Source organism: Oncorhynchus mykiss, chromosome 2 (assembly GCF_057628025.1).
Source record: "Oncorhynchus mykiss isolate SJ-2025 chromosome 2, ASM5762802v1, whole genome shotgun sequence".
NCBI classification, from domain to species: domain Eukaryota; kingdom Metazoa; phylum Chordata; class Actinopteri; order Salmoniformes; family Salmonidae; genus Oncorhynchus; species Oncorhynchus mykiss.
Window position 1 is genome coordinate 102,231,570 of NC_143023.1, and position 14,751 is coordinate 102,246,320.

The window sequence follows — 14,751 nt, forward strand, 5'->3', positions numbered from 1 at the left end:
GGAGGAGTTCATTAGTCTGGCAGGGCTGTGGGGAGTTGGGGGCATCATCATTATTTTTTTTACATACGTGTTCCTTTACATGACACAGGGAGAGGAGTTGAACAGAGAGAGAGGAGAGCGAGCAGGGTAGAATAGGACAGGGGACATAGGGCCAGGTATTAACAGAGAGCAGGGTAGAATAGGACTGGGGACATAGGGCCAGGTATTAACAGAGAGCAGGGTAGAATAGGAGTGGGGACATAGGGCCAGGTATTAACAGAGAGCAGGGTAGGATAGGACTGGGGACATAGGACCAGGTATTAACAGAGATCAGGGTAGAATAGGACTGGGGACATAGGGCCAGGTATTAACAGAGAGCAGGGTAGGATAGGACTGGGGACATAGGGCCAGGTATTAACAGAGAGCAGGGTAGGATAGGACTGGGGACATGGGGCCAGGTATTAACAGAGAGCAGGGTAGAATAGGACTGGGGACATAGGACCAGGTAATAACAGAGAGCAGGGTAGGATGGGACTGGGGACATAGGGCCAGATAATAACAGAGAGCAGGGTAGAATAGGACTGGGGACATAGGGCCAGATAATAACAGAGAGCAGGGTAGGATAGGACTGGGGACATAGGGCCAGATAATAACAGAGAGCAGGGTAGAATAGGACTGGGGACATAGGGCCAGATAATAACAGAGAGCAGGGTAGGATAGGACTGGGGACATAGGGCCAGATAATAACAGAGAGCAGGGTAGGATAGGACTGGGGACATAGGGCCAGATAATAACAGAGAGCAGGGTAGGATAGAACTGGGGACATAGGGCCAGATAATAACAGAGAGCAGGGTAGGATAGGACTGGGGACATAGGGCCAGATAATAACAAAACATCTTGTTTCTCATGGTCAGAGTCCTTTAGGTGCCTTTTGGCAAACTCCAAGCGGGCTGTCATGTACCTTCTACTGAGGAGTGGCTTCTATCTGGCCACTCTACCATAAAGGCCTGCTTGTTGGAGTGCTGCAGAGATGGTTGTCCTTCTGGAAGGTTCTCCCATCTCCACAGAGGAACACTGGAGCTCTGTCAGAGTGACCATCGGGTTCTTGGTTACCTCCCTGACCAAGGCCCTTCTCCCCCGATTGCTCAGTTTGGCCGGGCGGCCAGCTCTAGGAAGAGTCTTGGTGGTTCCAAACTTCTTCCATTTAAGAATGATGGAGGCCACTGTGTTCTTGGGGACCTTCAATGCTGTAGAAATGTTTTGGTACACTTCCCCAGATCTGTGCCTCAACACAATCCTGTCTCTAAACTCTACGGACAATTCCTTCGACCTCATGGCTTGGTTTTTGCTCTGACATGCAACTGTCAACTGTGGGACCTTTATATAGACAGGTGTTTGCTTTTCCAAATCATGTTAAATCAATTGAATTTACCACAGGTGGACTCCAATCAAGTTGTAGAAACATCTCAAGGATGATCCATGGAAACAGGATGCATGGGAGCTCAATTTCTAGTCTCATAGCAAAGGGCCTGAATATTTATGTAAATAATGTTTTTTTGTGTTTTTCTTTTTTACTGTTTTTGCTTTCTCATTATTTAATATTGTGTGTAGATTGATGAGGAAATGTTTTTATTCAACACATTTTAGTATAAGGCTGTAACGTAACGAAATGTGGAAAAGGGAAGGGGTCTGAATACTTTTCCCGAATGCACCGTAGTCACATACAGACAGTCCCTTCTGTTGTAATTAGTGAGGCTTTATAACAAGGGAAAGAAGAGAAAGTAAAGGAATTTTACAATAGAGAAATAGAGAGACAGACAGAGAGACAGCGAGAGAGAGACAGAGAGAGAGAGACAGACAGAGAGTAACTAAAGAGGACAGCATGTCACATTCTCATTCACACCTCCTGCATATGGACGGCAGTGCCACAGCACTACTTCATCTGCAGAAACACACTGACAAAGAACATTTCAAAGAAATCAAGAGAAAGTTAAAAAGTCAGTCAGACCGTGTCCTTTAGCTCTAGGAGTCAGAAAGAGAGAAAACACGATGAGAGAATAACGACAGACAGCAGCGCAGACAGAAGTACAGACAGGCAAAAACCAACAGACAGAAACAGAGAAATGGTGTAAAAACAGAATCACAGATAGTGATGTAGTCCGTAACATAACACAGCAGGAGGAGCCAGTTACAACAGGAGAGACAGAGAGGACGAGAAGAGATGAGATGTATGTAGTCCGTAACATAACACAGCAGGAGGAGCCAGTTACAACAGGAGAGACAGAGAGGACGAGAAGAGAAGAGATGTATGTAGTCCGTAACGTAACACAGCAGGAGGAGCCAGTTACAACAGGAGAGACAGAGAGGACGAGAAGAGAAGAGATGTATGTAGTCCGTAACGTAACACAGCAGGAGGAGCCAGTTACAACAGGAGAGACAGAGAGGACGAGAAGAGAAGAGATGTATGTAGTCCGTAACATAACACAGCAGGAGGAGCCAGTTACAACAGGAGAGACAGAGAGGCAGTTAGGAAGGAGAGGAATAAAGGGGACAGAGAGGACGAGAAGAGGAGAGATGTAGTCCGTAACATAACACAGCAGGAGGAGAGACAGAGGCAGTTAGGAAGGAGAGGAAGAAAGGGGACAGAGAGGACGAGAAGAGAAGAGATGTAGTCCGTAACATAACACAGCAGGAGGAGCCAGTTACACAGCAGGAGGAGAGACAGGCAGTTAGGAAGGAGAGGAAGAAAGGGGACAGAGAGGACGAGAAGAGAAGAGATGTAGTCCGTAACGTAACACAGCAGGAGGAGCCAGTTACAACAGGAGAGACAGAGAGGCAGTTAGGAAGGAGAGGAATAAAGGGGACAGAGAGGACGAGAAGAGGAGAGATGTAGTCCGTAACATAACACAGCAGGAGGAGAGACAGAGGCAGTTAGGAAGGAGAGGAAGAAAGGGGACAGAGAGGACGAGAAGAGATGAGATGTAGTCCGTAACATAACACAGCAGGAGGAGCCAGTTACACAGCAGGAGGAGAGACAGGCAGTTAGGAAGGAGAGGAAGAAAGGGGACAGAGAGGACGAGAAGAGATGAGATGTATAATATAATACACAGTCAAGATGAATAACGGCCCACATCATCAAAGCTGCTGAAAGCCCAGTAAGGAGAGAAATACAAAAAAACAAAACATTGAGAGGTTTTCAGAGAGCACAGTTAAAAGAAAACACTCCTATTCAAAGAAAGAGACCATATCTTTGAGGGTTGATTTGTAAGGATATGATAACAACACATGACAACATATGAGGGTATTAGAATGGTCCTCCCAGATGTGTTGCTCAGAATGATGAATTGTTTTCCCATAATAATGGCAGCTTAGAGATGAAGCACACCCAGAAAAAATATTTTTGGTTTGGAGGTGCTGACTAACGGCGAATAAACTATAAACTATCAAAATAAAGAGAGTCACACACTCCATATATATAAACTCCCAGTCATTTATTGGGGGTATTTACCAAAATAAATGAATACCTAATAAATTACTAGGAGTTGATATATGGAGTGTACTACTCTCTTTATTTCGATAGCTTCATTTCACCAAACAGTTTTGCTCAAGCAGTTTTGCTCAACAGTTTTGCTCAATTCTCCATAACACATTTCAGTTGGTTGTTGACGGTTAGCTGAATGGCTTTGTACCAGTCCTAATACCACCGTGGGGATTTAAGGGATGTTATTGGTCCAACAGGCCAGATGTTCCTATGCAGCCAACAGGGAGGAACCTACTTGATGTCTGTCTCCTCTCCTCCACGACCACGACCCGCCTCTGGAGTACCAGATAACTTCAGTCCTGGCTTATTCCTCTTCCCCTTGAGACAGAGAAATGGGAGGAGAGAGGAGGGGAGGAGAGGATGGCAGGAGAGGAGAGGATAGGGGAGGGAAGGGAAAAGGATGGGAGGAGAGGAGGGGAGGGAGGGAAAAGGAGGGAAGGAGAGGAGGGGAGGGGAGGGAAGAGGAGGGGAAGAGAGGAGGGGAGGGAAGAGGAGGTGAGGAGAGGAGGGGATGGAAGAGGAGGTGAGGAGAGGAGAGGAGAGGAGAGGAGGGGAGAGAAAACGAGGGGAGGAGAGGAGGAGAGGAGAAGAGGGAAGAGGAGAGAAGGAGAGGAGGGGATGGGGGAAGAGGAGGGGAGGAGGGGAAGAGGGGAGGAGAGGAGAGAAGGAAAGGTGAGGAGAGGAAAAGAGAGGAGAGGACATGAGAGGAAAGGAGAGGGGAGGAGGGGAGGGGAAAAGAGAGGAGAGGACATGAGAGGAAAGGAGAGGGGAGGAGGGGAGGAGAGGAGAGGAGTGAAGGGGAGGGAAGAGGAGGGGAGGATAGGACAAGAGGAGAGGAGAGGACAAGAGAAGAGAGGAGAGACACAATGTTAGTGGTTATCAGAGATCTGCCCTCTGTAATCTGTCTTTGTGTTCTACTAGAGTGTAACTGCCTATCCTTTTATTTCCTGAGTTGAGCCCGCACGTATTCACGCACGTACACGCACACACACACACAATCAAATCAAATCAAGGAGCCTCATTTGGTTCCTCTTTGATGATCACAAACTGACCTGCCCTTTAAATGGAACCATCAGACCATCAGACCAACAGACCACCAGACCAGCAGAACACCAGACCACTAGACCACCAGAACAACAGACCACCAGACCACTAGACCACCAGAACAACAGACCACCAGACCACCAGATCACCAGACCACCAGACCAACAGACCACCAGACCACCAGACCACCAGACCAACAGACCACCAGACCACCAGACCACCAGATCACCAGACCACGAGAACAACAGACCACCAGACCACCACACCACCAGACCACCAGACCACCAGATCACCAGACCAGCAGAACACCAGACCACCAGACCACCAGACCACTAGACCACCAGATCACCAGATCACCAGACCACCAGACCACCAGACCACCAGACCACCAGACCACCAGATCACCAGACCAGCAGAACACCAGACCACCAGACCACCAGATCACCAGACCAGCAGAACACCAGACCACTAGACCACCAGAACAACAGACCACCAGACCACCAGATCACCAGACCAGCAGAACACCAGACCACTAGACCACCAGAACAACAGACCACCAGACCACCAGACCACCAGATCACCAGACCACCAGACCACCAGACCACCAGACCACCAGATCACCAGACCACCAGACCACCAGACCAGCAGAACACCAGACCACTAGACCACCAGAACAACAGACCACCAGACCACCAGACCACCAGATCACCAGACCACCAGACCACCAGATCACCAGACCACGAGAACAACAGACCACCAGACCACCACACCACCAGACCACCAGACCAACAGACCAACAGACCACCAGATCACCAGACCAACAGAACAACAGACCACCAGACCACCACACCACCAGACCACCAGACCAACAGACCACCAGACCAGCAGAACAACAGACCACCAGATCACCAGACCAACAGAACAACAGACCACCAGACCACCAGACCACCAGACCACCAGAACAACAGACCACCAGACCACCAGACCACCAGAACAACAGACCACCAGACCAACAGAACAACAGACCACCAGGCCACCAGACCACCAGACAAACAGACCCCCTACCTGACACCCTAGACCCACTCCAATTTGCTTACCGCCCAAATAGGTCCACAGACGATGCAATCTCAACCACACTGCACACTGCCCTAACCCATCTGGACAAGAGGAATACCTATGTGAGAATGCTGTTCATCGACTACAGCTCGGCATTTAACACCATAGTGCCCTCCAAGCTCGTCATCAAGCTCGAGACCCTGGGTCTCGACCCCGCCCTGTGCAACTGGGTACTGGACTTCCTGACGGGCTGCCCCCAGGTGGTGAGGGTAGGCAACAACATCTCCACCCCGCTGATCCTCAACACTGGGGCCCCACAAGGGTGCGTTCTGAGCCCTCTCCTGTACTCCCTGTTCACCCACGACTGTGTGGCCACGCACGCCTCCAACTCAATCATCATGTTTGTGGACGACACAACAGTGGTAGGCTTGATTACCAACAACGACGAGATGGCCTACAGGGAGGAGGTGAGGGCCCTCGGAGTGTGGTGTCAGGAAAATAACCTCACACTCAACGTCAACAAAACTAAGGAGATGATTGTGGACTTCAGGAAACAGCAGAGGGAACACCCCCCTATCCACATCGATGGAACAGTAGTGGAGAGGGTAGTAAGTTTTAAGTTCCTCGGCGTACACATCACAGACAAACTGAATTGGTCCACCCACACAGACAGCATCGTGAAGAAGGCGCAGAAGCGCCTCTTCAACCTCAGGAGGCTGAAGAAATTCAGCTTGTCACCAAAAGCACTCACAAACTTCTACAGATGCACAATCGAGAGCATCCTGTCGGGCTGTATCCCCGACTGGTACGGCAACTGCTCCGCCCACAACTGTAAGGCTCTCCAGAGGGTAGTGAGGTCTGCACAACGCATCACCGGGGGCAAACTACCTGCCCTCCAGGACACCTACACCACCCGATGTCACAGGAAGGCCATAAAGATCATCAAGGACATCAACCACCCGAGCCACTGCCTGTTCACCCCGCTATCATCCAGAAGGCGAGGTCAGTACAGGTGCATCAAAGCTGGGACCGAGAGACTGAAAAATAGCTTCTATCTCAAGGCCATCAGACTGTTAAACAGCCACCACTAACACTGAGTGGCTGCTGCCAACACACTGACACTGACTCAACTCCAGCCACTTTAATAATGGGAATTGATGGGAAATGATGTAAAATATATCACTAGCCACATTAAACAATGCTACCTAATATAATGTTTACATACCCTACATTATTCATCTCATATGTATACGTATATACTGTACTCTATATCATCGACGGTATCCTTATGTAATACATGTATCACTAGCCACTTTAACTATGCCACTTTGTTTACATACTCATCTCATTTGTATATACTGCACTCAATACCATCTACTGTATCTTGCCTATGCCGCTCTGTACCATCACTCATTCATATATCTTTATGTACATATTCTTTATCCCTTTACACTGTGTATAAGACAGTAGTTTTGGAATTGTTAGCTGGATTACTTGTTGGTTATTACTGCATTGTCGGAACTAGAAGCACAAGCATTAACATCTGCTAACCATGTGTATGTGACAAATAAAATTGGATTTGATTTTTGATTTTATAGTATAGTGGACTGTATTTATAGTATAGTGGACTGTATTTATAGTATAGTGGACTGTATTTATAGTATAGTGGACTGTATTTATAGTATAGTGGACTGTATTTATAGCATAGTGGACTGTATTTATAGCATAGTGGACTGTATTTATAGTATAGTGGACTGTATTTATAGTATAGTGGACTGTATTTATAGTATAGTGGACTGTATTTATAGCATAGTGGACTGTATTTATAGTATAGTGGACTGTATTTATAGTATAGTGGACTGTATTTATAGTATAGTGGACTGTATTTATAGTATAGTGGACTGTATTTATAGTATAGTGGACTGCATTTATAGCATAGTGGACTGTATTTATAGTATAGTGGACTGTATTTATAGTATAGTGGACTGTATTTATAGTATAGTGGACTGTATTTATAGTATAGTGGACTGTATTTATAGTATAGTGGACTGTATTTATAGTATAGTGGACTGCATTTATAGCATAGTGGACTGTATTTATAGTATAGTGGACTGTATTTATAGTATAGTGGACTGTATTTATAGTATAGTGGACTGTATTTATAGTATAGTGGACTGCATTTATAGCATAGTGGACTGTATTTATAGTACAGTGGACTGTATTTATAGTATAGTGGACTGTATTTATAGTATAGTGGACTGCATTTATAGCATAGTGGACTGTATTTATAGTATAGTGGACTGTATTTATAGTATAGTGGACTGTATTTATAGTATAGTGGACTGTATTTATAGCATAGTGGACTGTATTTATAGTATAGTGGACTGCATTTATAGCATAGTGGACTGTATTTATAGCATAGTGGACTGTATTTATAGTATAGTGGACTGTATTTATAGCATAGTGGACTGTATTTATAGTATAGTGGACTGTATTTATAGCATAGTGGACTGGATTTATAGTATAGTGGACTGTATTTATAGTATAGTGGACTGTATTTATAGTATAGTGGACTGTATTTATAGAATAGTGGACTGTATTTATAGTATAGTGGACTGTATTTATAGTATAGTGGACTGTATTTATAGTATAGTGGACTGTATTTATAGCATAGTGGACTGTATTTATAGTATAGTGGACTGCATTTATAGCATAGTGGACTGTATTTATAGTATAGTGGACTGTATTTATAGTATAGTGGACTGTACTTATAGTATAGTGGACTGTATTTATAGTATAGTGGACTGTATTTATAGTATAGTGGACTGTATTTATAGTATAGTGGACTGTATTTATAGTATAGTGGACTGCATTTATAGCATAGTGGACTGTATTTATAGTATAGTGGACTGTATTTATAGTATAGTGGACTGTATTTATAGTATAGTGGACTGTATTTATAGTATAGTGGACTGCATTTATAGCATAGTGGACTGTATTTATAGTATAGTGGACTGTATTTATAGTATAGTGGATTGTATTTATAGTATAGTGGACTGCATTTATAGCATAGTGGACTGTATTTATAGTATAGTGGACTGTATTTATAGTATAGTGGACTGTATTTATAGTATAGTGGACTGTATTTATAGCATAGTGGACTGTATTTATAGTATAGTGGACTGCATTTATAGCATAGTGGACTGTATTTATAGTATAGTGGACTGTATTTATAGTATAGTGGACTGTATTTATAGTATAGTGGACTGCATTTATAGCATAGTGGACTGTATTTATAGTATAGTGGACTGTATTTATAGTATAGTGGACTGTATTTATAGTATAGTGGACTGTATTTATAGAATAGTGGACTGTATTTATAGTATAGTGGACTGTATTTATAGTATAGTGGACTGTATTTATAGAATAGTGGACTGTATTTATAGAATAGTGGACTGTATTTATAGAATAGTGGACTGTATTTATAGTATAGTGGACTGTATTTATAGTATAGTGGACTGTATTTATAGAATAGTGGACTGTATTTATAGTATAGTGGACTGTATTTATAGTATAGTGGACTGTATTTATAGTATAGTGGACTGTATTTATAGTATAGTGGACTGTATTTATAGTATAGTGGACTGTATTTATAGTATAGTGGACTGTATTTATAGTATAGTGGACTGTATTTATAGTATAGTGGACTGTATTTATAGAATAGTGGACTGTATTTATAGTATAGTGGACTGTATTTATAGTATAGTGGACTGTATTTATAGTATAGTGGACTGTATTTATAGTATAGTGGACTGTATTTATAGTATAGTGGACTGTATTTATAGTATAGTGGACTGTATTTATAGAATAGTGGACTGTATTTATAGTATAGTGGACTGCATTTATAGAATAGTGGACTGTATTTATAGTATAGTGGACTGTATTTATAGTATAGTGGACTGTATTTATAGCATAGTGGACTGTATTTATAGTATAGTGGACTGTATTTATAGTATAGTGGACTGTATTTATAGCATAGTGGACTGTATTTATAGTATAGTGGACTGTATTTATAGTATAGTGGACTGTATTTATACAGTGCCTTGCAAAAGTATTCGGCCCCCTTGAACTTTGCGACCTTTTGCCACATTTCAGGCTTCAAACATAAAGATATAAAACTGTATTTTTTTGTGAAGAATCAACAACAAGTGGGACACAATCATGAAGTGGAACGACATTTATTGGATATTTCAAACTTTTTTAACAAATCAAAAACTGAAAAATTGGGAGTGCAAAATTATTCAGCCCCCTTAAGTTAATACTTTGTAGCGCCACCTTTTGCTGCGATTACAGCTGTAAGTCGCTTGGGGTATGTCTCTATCAGTTTTGCACATCGAGAGACTGACATTTTTTCCCATTCCTCCTTGCAAAACAGCTCGAGCTCAGTGAGGTTGGATGGAGAGCATTTGTGAACAGCAGTTTTCAGTTCTTTCCACAGATTCTCGATTGGATTCAGGTCTGGACTTTGACTTGGCCATTCTAACACCTGGATATGTTTATTTTTGAACCATTCCATTGTAGATTTTGCTTTATGTTTTGGATCATTGTCTTGTTGGAAGACGAATCTCCGTCCCAGTCTCAGGTCTTTTGCAGACTCCATCAGGTTTTCTTCCAGAATGCTCCTGTATTTGGCTCCATCCATCTTCCCATCAATTTTAACCATCTTCCCTGTCCCTGCTGAAGAAAAGCAGGCCGAAACCATGATGCTGCCACCACCATGTTTGACAGTGGGGATGGTGTGTTCAGCTGTGTTGCTTTTACGCCAAACATAACGTTTTGCATTGTTGCCAAAAAGTTCAATTTTGGTTTCATCTGACCAGAGCACCTTCTTCCACATGTTTGGTGTGTCTCCCAGGTGGCTTGTGGCAAACTTTAAACGACACTTTTTATGGATATCTTTAAGAAATGGCTTTCTTCTTGCCACTCTTCCATAAAGGCCAGATTTGTGCAATATACGACTGATTGTTGTCCTATGGACAGAGCCTCCCACCTCAGCTGTAGATCTCTGCAGTTCATCCAGAGTGATCATGGGCCTCTTGGCTGCATCTCTGATCAGTCTTCTCCTTGTATGAGCTGAAAGTTTAGAGGGACGGCCAGGTCTTGGTAGATTTGCAGTGGTCTGATACTCCTTCCATTTCAATATTATCGCTTGCACAGTGCTCCTTGGGATGTTTAAAGCTTGGGAAATCTTTTTGTATCCAAATCCGGCTTTAAACTTCTTCACAACAGTATCTCGGACCTGCCTGGTGTGTTCCTTGTTCTTCATGATGCTCTCTGCGCTTTTAACGGACCTCTGAGACTATCACAGTGCAGGTGCATTTATACGGAGACTTGATTACACACAGGTGGATTGTATTTATCATCATTAGTCATTTAGGTCAACATTGGATCATTCAGAGATCCTCACTGAACTTCTGGAGAGAGTTTGCTGCACTGAAAGTAAAGGGGCTGAATAATTTTGCACGCCCAATTTTTCAGTTTTTGATTTGTTAAAAAAGTTTGAAATATCCAATAAATGTTGTTCCACTTCATGATTGTGTCCCACTTGTTGTTGATTCTTCACAAAAAAATACAGTTTTATATCTTTATGTTTGAAGACTGAAATGTGGCAAAAGGTCGCAAAGTTCAAGGGGGCCGAATACTTTCGCAAGGCACTGTAGTATAGTGGACTGTATTTATAGTATAGTGGACTGTATTTATAGTATAGTGGACTGTATTTATAGTATAGTGGACTGTATTTATAGCATAGTGGACTGTATTTATAGTATAGTGGACTGTATTTATAGCATAGTGGACTGTATTTATAGTATAGTGGACTGTATTTATAGCATAGTGGACTGTATTTATAGCATAGTGGACTGTATTTATAGCATAGTGGACTGTATTTATAGTATAGTGGACTGTATTTATAGTATAGTGGACTGTATTTATAGTATAGTGGACTGTATTTATAGCATAGTGGACTGTATTTATAGTATAGTGGACTGTATTTATAGTATAGTGGACTGTATTTATAGTATAGTGGACTGTATTTATAGTATAGTGGACTGTATTTATAGTATAGTGGACTGTATTTATAGTATAGTGGACTGTATTTATAGTATAGTGGACTGTATTTATAGTATAGTGGACTGTATTTATAGTATAGTGGACTGTATTTATAGTATAGTGGACTGTATTTATAGAATAGTGGACTGCATTTATAGCATAGTGGACTGTATTTATAGTATAGTGGACTGTATTTATAGTATAGTGGACTGTATTTATAGTATAGTGGACTGTATTTATAGAATAGTGGACTGTATTTATAGTATAGTGGACTGTATTTATAGTATAGTGGACTGTATTTATAGTATAGTGGACTGTATTTATAGTATAGTGGACTGTATTTATAGAATAGTGGACTGCATTTATAGCATAGTGGACTGTATTTATAGTATAGTGGACTGTATTTATAGTATAGTGGACTGTATTTATAGTATAGTGGACTGCATTTATAGAATAGAATAGTGGACTGTGCCGTGGGGGAGATCTTTGTGGGCTATACTCAGCCTTGTCTCAAAGTTGGTGGTAAGTTGGTGGTCTGTTGATATCCCTCTAGTGGTGTGGAGACTATGCTTTGGCAAAGTGGGTGGGGTTATATCCTGCCTGGTTGGCCCTGTCTGGGGGTATCGTCGGACGGGGCCACAGTGTCTCCCAACCCCTCCTGTCTCAGCCTCCAGTATTTATGCTGCAGTAGTTTATGTGTTGGGGGGGCTAGGGTCGGTCTGTTATATCTGGAGTATTTCTCCTGTCTTATCCGGTGTCCTGTGTGAATTTAAGTATGCTCCCTCTAACTCTCTCTCTTTTCTCGGAGGACCTGAGCCCTCGAACCATGCCTCAGGACTACCTGGCCTGATGACTCCTTGCTGTCCCCAGTCCACCTGGCCCTCGGACCATGCCTCAGGACTACCTGGCCTGATGACTCCTTGCTGTCCCCAGTCCACCTGGCCGTGCTGCTGCTCCAGTTTCAACTGTTCTGTCTGCGGCTATGGAACCCTGACCTGTTGACCGGACGTGCTACCTGTCCCAGACCCGCTGGGTAGCACGACCTCTAGAGACAGCAGGAGTGGTAGAGATACTCTGAATGATCGGCTATGAAAAGCCAACTGACATTTACAAAAGGCTTTATAAATACACTTGATTGATTGTTTCTGGCCCCACCCTGCCAGGTCTCTCACCTCCTCCCCAAAGGATGTCTCATCGTCGTCGGTGATCAGGCCTACCGCCGTCGTGTCGATGGTAAACTTAATGATGGTGATGGAGTCGTGGCTGAACAGGGAGTACAGGAGGGGATTAAGCAAACACCCCTGAGGAGCTCCCGTTTTGAGGATCAGCGACCCTCGTTCCGCCCCGTCAGAGAGTCCAGTTGCAGAGGCAGATGTTTAGTCCCAGGGTCCTTAGCTTAGTAATGAGCTTGGAAGGAACTATACTGTTGAATGCTGAGCTGTAGTCAATGAACAGCATGCTCACGTCAGTGTCCCTCTTGTCCAGGTGGGAGAGGGCAGTGTAGTACACACCAACACTATACTGTAGAGTACCACTGTAGTACAACACACCAACACTATACTGTAGAGTACCACTGTAGTACACACCACACTATACTGTAGAGTACCACTGTAGTACACACCAACACTATACTATAGAGTACCACTGTAGTACACACCACACTATACTGTAGAGTACCACTTTAGTACACACCAACACTATACTATAGAGTACCACTGTAGTACACACCACACTATACTGTAGAGTACCACTGTAGTACACACCAACACTATACTATAGAGTACCACTGTAGTACACACCAACACTATACTGTAGAGTACCACTGTAGTACACACCACACTATACTGTAGAGTACCACTGTAGTACACACCAACACTATACTATAGAGTACCACTGTAGTACACACCACACTATACTGTAGAGTACCACTGTAGTACACACCAACACTATACTGTAGAGTACCACTGTAGTACACACCAACACTATACTATAGAGTACCACTGTAGTACACACCACACTATACTGTAGAGTACCACTGTAGTACACACCAACACTATACTGTGCACACACTGTAGTACACACCAACACTATACTGTAGAGTACCACTGTAGTACACACCAACACTATACTATAGAGTACCACTGTAGTACACACCACACTATACTGTAGAGTACCACTGTAGTACACACCAACACTATACTGTACACACACTGTAGTACACACCAACACTATACTGTAGAGTACCACTGTAGTACACACCAACACTATACTGTAGAGTACCACTGTAGTACACACCAACACTTTACTGTAGAGTACCACTGTAGTACACACCACACTATACTGTAGAGTACCACTGTAGTACACACCAACACTATACTATAGAGTACCACTGTAGTACACACCAACACTATACTATAGAGTACCACTGTAGTACACACCACACTATACTGTAGAGTACCACTGTAGTACACACCAACACTATACTGTACACACACTGTAGTACACACCAACACTATACTGTACACACACTGTAGTACACACCAACACTATACTGTAGAGTACCACTGTAGTACACACCAACACTATACTGTAGAGTACCACTGTAGTACACACCAACACTATACTGTAGAGTACCACTGTAGTACACACCACACTATACTGTAGAGTACCACTGTAGTACACACCAACACTATACTATAGAGTACCACTGTAGTACACACCAACACTATACTATAGAGTACCACTGTAGTACACACCACACTATACTGTAGAGTACCACTGTAGTACACACCAACACTATACTGTACACACACTGTAGTACACACCAACACTATACTGTAGAGTACCACTGTAGTACACACCAACACTATACTATAGAGTACCACTGCAGTTCTTGAGCAGACAGAGCAGAGTGAATTTCAAGAACAAGCTAGTTATTAATTTATCATTCAACACCATCATAAAATGTTTAGAAAGGTAGAGAGAGAGAGAATGAGTGGAGGAACCGGAGGGAGGAACCAGAG

The 14,751-nt window shown here is 43.1% G+C and overlaps 1 long non-coding RNA gene across 1 annotated transcript in view; it reads right to left on the reverse strand.

The window, feature by feature from the left end:
- Positions 1 to 1,530: 1,530 nt before the first annotated feature.
- LOC149985329 (uncharacterized) overlaps positions 1,531 to 14,751 on the reverse strand; it is a 247,151-nt gene continuing 233,930 nt past the window's right edge. Inside the window, exon 3 of the long non-coding RNA XR_016490321.1 lies at positions 1,531 to 3,838. This is a non-coding gene — a long non-coding RNA (uncharacterized LOC149985329). The remainder of the gene's footprint in view (positions 3,839 to 14,751) is intronic.